This window comes from Scylla paramamosain, unplaced genomic scaffold (assembly GCF_035594125.1).
Source record: "Scylla paramamosain isolate STU-SP2022 unplaced genomic scaffold, ASM3559412v1 Contig2, whole genome shotgun sequence".
Taxonomy (NCBI): Eukaryota; Metazoa; Arthropoda; class Malacostraca; order Decapoda; family Portunidae; genus Scylla; species Scylla paramamosain.
The window spans coordinates 2,086,093-2,092,500 of record NW_026973667.1 but is presented as its reverse complement, the minus strand read 5'-3'; the positions used below and the strand labels follow the sequence as shown (position 1 = coordinate 2,092,500).

Genomic DNA, 6,408 nt, shown 5'->3' with positions numbered 1-6,408 from the left:
TCACTCGTCTTCTCATTTGTTACTCTCGTGTGTGTGTGTGTGTGTGTGTGTGTGTGTGTGTGTGTGTGTGTGTGTGTGTGTGTGTGCGCGAGTACCACATCCTGGAGAATAAATACGCAAAAAAATAACATCAACAATAAAAACAACAACAACAACAACAACAACAACAACAATAATAATAATAATAATAATAATAATAATAATAATAATAATGACTAACAAATACTACTACTACTACTACTACTACTACTACTACTACTACTACTACTACCACCACCACCACCACCACCACGACGATTATTATTCTTACAAATATATAAAATGTAAAAAGTTTCTCTATATATTTTTGTTCTGTTTTGAATACTGAATGGAAAATATTATTATTAATACGCACAATCTCTCTCTCTCTCTCTCTCTCTCTCTCTCTCTCTCTCTCTCTCTCTCTCTCGGTGACTTTTATGTGGGTACAAGTAAATACAGCATCATTGAGAAAGAGAGAGAGAGAGAGAGAGAGAGAGAGAGAGAGAGAGAGAGAGAGAGAGAGAGAGAGAGAGAGAGAGAGAGAGTTACGTAGCCAAAACCTTCACACACACACACACACACACACACACACACACACACACACACACACACACTCAAGGGCAAACAAACAAACACACAAACAAACATCACTGCCAAGAAAAATAGAGAGAGAGAGAGAGAGAGAGAGAGAGAGAGAGAGAGAGAGAGAGAGAGAGAGAGAGAATGTTAATATGTGCGTACAAATTACACACACACACACACACACACACACACACACACACACACACACACACACACACACACACACAGGTCGCTGAACCTTGTAAGTCATAATACGTACACAAATTTACGTACATAGAAAAACGTTCACAACTTGACAAACGAGCCCCTACAAGGCAAACGTTTAACGCACACACGTACACACACACACACACACCGCGCGCACGCACACACACAAGACTGATAATCCCAGGGGCTCGTCCGATGATAGTGGCTCTCTCTCTCTCTCTCTCTCTCTCTCTCTCTCTCTCTCTCTCTCTCTCTCTCTCTCTCTCTCTCTCTTTATCTGTGTTTTCAAGAGTATTCCCTGACCATACCCTAGTTTCTCTCTCTCTCTCTCTCTCTCTCTCTCTCTCTCTCTCTCTCTCTCTCTCTCTCTCTCTCTCTCTCATACGCACATACATTGTCATTATGCAACCATACATAGCAGTACGTGTGTGTGTGTGTGTGTGTGTGTGTGTGTGTGTGTGTGTGTGTGTGTGTGTGTGTGTGTGTGTGTGTGTGTGTGTGTGTGTGTGTGTGTGTGTGTGTGTGTGAAATTAAATACTGAAATAAAAATTAATGTATCTATTTTTTTTATTGCAATAATTATCACACACACACACACACACACACACACACACACACACACACACACACACACACACAGAGAGAGAAGTCCTTGAACATATGAGGCAAACACACACACACACACACACACACACACACACACACACACACACACACACACACACACACATAAACACACACATATACACGCGTGCGCGCGCGTACGTACATGGCCCCTCCCCTACCCCTTTCACTGTGTTGCAAGCCTCACCATCTCACTGACGCAACACACACACACACACACACACACAGAAAGAAGGTGAATGGGGGAGAGAAATGTATGTATGTATGTATGTATGTATGTGTGTGTGTGTGTGTGTGTGTGTGTGTGTGTGTGTGTGTGTGTGTTATATGGAAGGTCAGACACACACACGAGAGAGAGAGAGAGAGAGAGAGAGAGAGAGAGAGAGAGAGAGAGAGAGAGAGAGAGAGAGAGAGAGAGAGAGAGAGATACACGAGCCACACAAACAAACACACAAACAAACACGAAGAGAAGAAAACAAGTAAATTACAAACAATTCAGAACAAACTCACATTTTTCAATTCTCTCCTCCTCTCTTATTCCATTTATCACTCTTTTCCTCCCTTCCTTATGCGTGGGTAGTCTCGGCGCTTCCAAACACGTGTACTTCGTAAAAGCGCCGGGTTATGTATGTTAAAACGAGTGATATTAGAGCAGCGCGCCGGCGTCATGCACCCCCCATCGCGGCCCGAGGTACACTGACTCCCCCCTCCCGCCACGTACGGGAGTTTTGCTCGAAGTATGAAGATCGGGATGCGCGGACGAGTGGCTATGTAATGCTATCTCTTAATTTCCTAAGTTTGATTTACCAGACTCTTTTCATCACTTAGTTGTGTGTTTTTGTGTTATTTTATCTATAATGTTTTATTCCACACGTTTTTTTGTCTTATTTAAGATAGAGTTTTTGGGGTCCTAGTATGAAGGTCGGGATGCGCGTACGAGAATTCTCTACTAATGTTCCTTTTAGTTTACCAGACTCTTGATTATATATTTAACTAAATATTTTCAAGTTATTTTTCTTTTATATTGACGTTTTCTTCGGTTCGCTTTCGCTGTCTGTCAGTGTACGAGAGTTTTGCTTCCAAGTATGACGATCTTTTACTAATACTTCCTTTATCGTACCGAACTCCTACGAATATCTATCTATGTATTATTCTGTGTCATTTTTTATATAATGTTGTTTTATTCCACCAGTGTCTCTTATCTATAACGAAATTTAGTTCAAGTGACTGTGTATATGCGTGGCCGATTACCCTATCAGCAAACCTTTAAGTGTATCCTCTATTTGTAGAGGTATTACGCGTTAATAATTCTCTCATTTCTTTTATCTGTTTTCCTTTCATAAGTACGTTTCTAGTTTATCGATGTAGGAAGTGCCGGGCGGTGACAGAGGAAGGCAAGGATGCGCACGCCTGTTTACATCACTATTATCAAACCCAGTGCTGTTTTTCATAATTATATAAACGGATGGAGGACAAGCTTTTTATCACTTTTAAATATACCCTTTCAATCAGAGAGAGAGAGAGAGAGAGAGAGAGAGAGAGAGAGAGAGAGAGAGAGAGAGAGAGAGAGAGAGAGACGCAACTAAGCAGATGAAAAACTCCCAAAAACTGATAAAATGGAAACTTTTCAGAATGATATAAGAATGGAAGTCGAATTTTCATCAAGTGTTTTTAAATAAAGACCCTCACGGAGAACGAGAGAGGAAGACCCAACCTAGCAGACGACAAACTTGAAAAACTCTTCAAATCTCCGCTAAAACCTCGCTTATTGCCGCATTAGCACCTCATAGCCAAGCCCAGCAATAAGCTAAATAAACGCTGTGTCTCTAGGCAGTACTTTGCAGCCGTGTAAGAGAATACCAGACTGAAATAAGACATGCCAAGTCCAGCCTCTCAATGTGGTGCGCGCTGATTGGCTGGCGGGGTGGTGACGCAGGATACAGACTCTCTCCTCATTGGTTGAGGTGGCGCGGGGTATAAATAAACCACACCTTTTCTGCTCGCGGGAAGGTTCAAATTAAGATCATTTTTGGCCTGGCATGGGAGAGTGCTTGGCTGGGTTAGACATGTCCAAAGCAGGAGAGAGAGAGAGAGAGAGAGAGAGAGAGAGAGAGAGAGAGAGAGAGAGAGAGAGAGAGAGAGAGAGAGAGAGAGAGAGAGAGAGAGAGAGAGAGAGAGATGAGAGATGTTTGTGCTTATAGTAAATGTTGCCATGTTAAGGTGTAATGCGATACTTCCTCTCTCTCTCTCTCTCTCTCTCTCTCTCTCTCTCTCTCTCTCTCTCTCTCTCTCTCTCTCTCTCTCTCTCGTTTTGTTCAATTGTATTTCACTTGTTCTTTCTTGTTCTTTTTGCTCTCTCTCTCTCTCTCTCTCTCTCTCTCTCTCTCTCTCTCTCTCTCTCTCTCTCTCTCTCTCTCTCTCTCTCTCTCTTTCTAATTCTAAGTTGTTACATAATGATTATGCTTTTTCTCCTCCCCCTCTCTCTCTCTCTCTCTCTCTCTCTCTCTCTCTCTCTCTCTCTCTCTCTCTCTCTCTCTCTTTCTCTGGTGAATACAATTGCTTTTCTTAGCCATTGTACATACAAACCATGTATAGTGTGTGTGTGTGTGTGTGTGTGTGTGTGTGTGTGTGTGTGTGTGTGTGTGTGTGTGTGTGTGTGTAGCAGTGGTGGTGGTGGTGGTGATGGTGGTGGTGGTTATTTTTGAAGCAACCCTGGCTGCGGCCTCACCATAGATAGCTGCACACACACACACACACACACACACACACACACACACACACACACACACACACACACACACACACAGACACTACTGGGTCATTTTTTTCTATGGTAGGGGAGGGGGGGCATGGGTGTCTATGTAAACAACCTTTATTTAGGTTAATAGTGTGTGTGTGTGTGTGTGTGTGTGTGTGTGTGTGTGTGTGTGTGTGTGTGTGTGTGTGTGTGTGTGTGTGTGTGTGTGTGTGTGTGTGTGTGTGTGTGTTTGTTCTTTAGTCTACGGCTTTGTTTCCTGGTCCTCTCTCTCTCTCTCTCTCTCTCTCTCTCTCTCTCTCTCTCTCTCTCTCTCTCTCTCTCTCTCTCTCTCTCTCTCTCTTTACGTGTATGTAAGTTTGGCAATGAACCACCTCTCTCTCTCTCTCTCTCTCTCTCTCTCTCTCTCTCTCTCTCTCTCTCTCTCTCTCTCTCTCTCTCTCTCTCTCTCTAAATATAATGTTAGGGGTGACATCACTGACAAGACGCTGTGTGTGTGTGTGTGTGTGTGTGTGTGTGTGTGTGTGTGTGTGTGTGTGTGTGTGTGTGTGTGTGTGTGTGTGTGTGTGTGTGTGTGTGTGTGTGTGTGTGTATGATGTGAAATAATTAGCATAGCTTTATCTCTCTCTCTCTCTCTCTCTCTCTCTCTCTCTCTCTCTCTCTCTCTCTCTCTCTCTCTCTCTCTCTCTCTCTCTGTCGTATTTTCACTTTTCATTTTCCGTTCAAAAAAAATGTTGTTCTCTTCCTCTTAATCGTTTTTTTTACATATAATTTAACTTTCTCTCTTCCCTTTTTTTTTTTATTCCTTATCTCAATTCTTTCATTAATTTTTTCACTTCCTAACATCTTTCATTTCATTCCTTCGCGTTTCTCTATCAGTTTCTTCAGTTTCCCCTTCAAATTTATCACCGAGTCATTTTTTTTTTGTTTTTTCACGTTTTTTTTATCGTTCCTTGGTGTTTCATAGGCCAGGTCACGATGGACAGCGAGGTCAGGTCACTACACCACAGATCACACTATACAGCGTCACACGAGGTCATCTGAGGTCATTTAATCACTTCAGAGGTGTGGTGGGTAGGCCTGCTTTGGAAATAGGCCTAGAATCACGTTTTTTTTTTACAGGTGTGTAGGGAAATTCGCAGGTGTGTAGTTGGAATCACCAGGTATACTTGGGCGTGGCAGGTGTAGGAAGGGTTGAAGTCACGAGGTGTTTCAATTAGCAGGTGTAAGGGCTTAACAGGGGTTTCCTTTTCAAATCACCAGGAAACCAGATTCGCCAGGTGTGTACGACGATTCGCCAGGTGTGTACGACAATGCACCAGGTAGACTTGAATTCATCTTCGTCAGCTTGATGTGGCATTGGTAACGAGGCTTGCAGGTGTGTGCTCGTCAGCGTCAAATCACCAGGAACGCGGATGGGAAACGACTCGCTAGGCTTGCATCACTACCACGGGAAACTTGAAATGCTGTAGGAGTCACCAGGTGTGTCTGCGGCGGCGCTTAATTACTCACCTCTGTATCACCTGGGCCACAATTGCAAAGGCTCCCAGGTCGAGAACAGCAGAAGTGGTGGGGGCGATCGCCGCCAGCCAGTGCTCCACTCACCCCTCACTCACCCCTTTTAAAACCTTGCTCCTTGGCACTCTTCCACCACCACCACCACCGCTACCCTTCCTGAACCCTGCCAACAACCGGTGCCTCGCTTACCCTGTCCATACCCTGCCTACTCGTCTTCCCTCTCGCCCAGACTTAAGGATTATGGGTGACGTGCATAGGTTTTGCTGTCCAGGCGTTCCTCATTGCTTTGTTCTCTCTAAACTAGGTGTCTTCATGCGCAGATATGTTCTTTAATTCTCTCTCTCTCTGTCTCTCTCTAGTCCCTCTCAGTGTACAGGCTGAAATGCTGCTTGAATCGTGAATGCATCCTTGATAAACGGAGTGAATTCCACTGCAGCCTCTTAAACTGCGACTGGAACCATGAAAACTGCCTTAAAAACAATGATTCCTAATACGACCCTGTTTAACAATCACCAGCATTGCAAGTTTAACAGGCTGCAGTGGAGGTTATTGGGGTTTTCAAGGGTGTTTTCATGGTTCCATAGTTTAACAGGCTGCAGTGGAAGTTACTGGGGTTTTCAAGGGTGTTTTCATGGTTCCATAGTTTAACAGGCTGCAGTGGAAGTTACTGGGGTTTTCAAGGGTGTTTTCAAGGTTCCAGT

General features: G+C 43.8%; 1 protein-coding gene across 8 annotated transcripts in view; it reads right to left on the bottom strand.

The window, feature by feature from the left end:
* The window catches only part of LOC135096143 (calcium-transporting ATPase sarcoplasmic/endoplasmic reticulum type-like), a 44,212-nt gene extending 38,377 nt beyond the window's left edge, over positions 1 to 5,835 (bottom strand). For 4 of the 8 annotated variants that reach the window (XM_063997432.1, XM_063997430.1, XM_063997428.1 and 1 more), the window contains exon 1: positions 5,702 to 5,835. The gene's annotated coding sequence lies outside the window, so the exon portion shown is untranslated. Of the gene's footprint in view, positions 1 to 1,944; positions 2,169 to 5,701 lie in introns of those variants that run through there. The other 4 variants (XM_063997433.1, XM_063997431.1, XM_063997427.1 and 1 more) reach the window with 2 other exon arrangements.
* Positions 5,836 to 6,408: the final 573 nt, after the last annotated feature.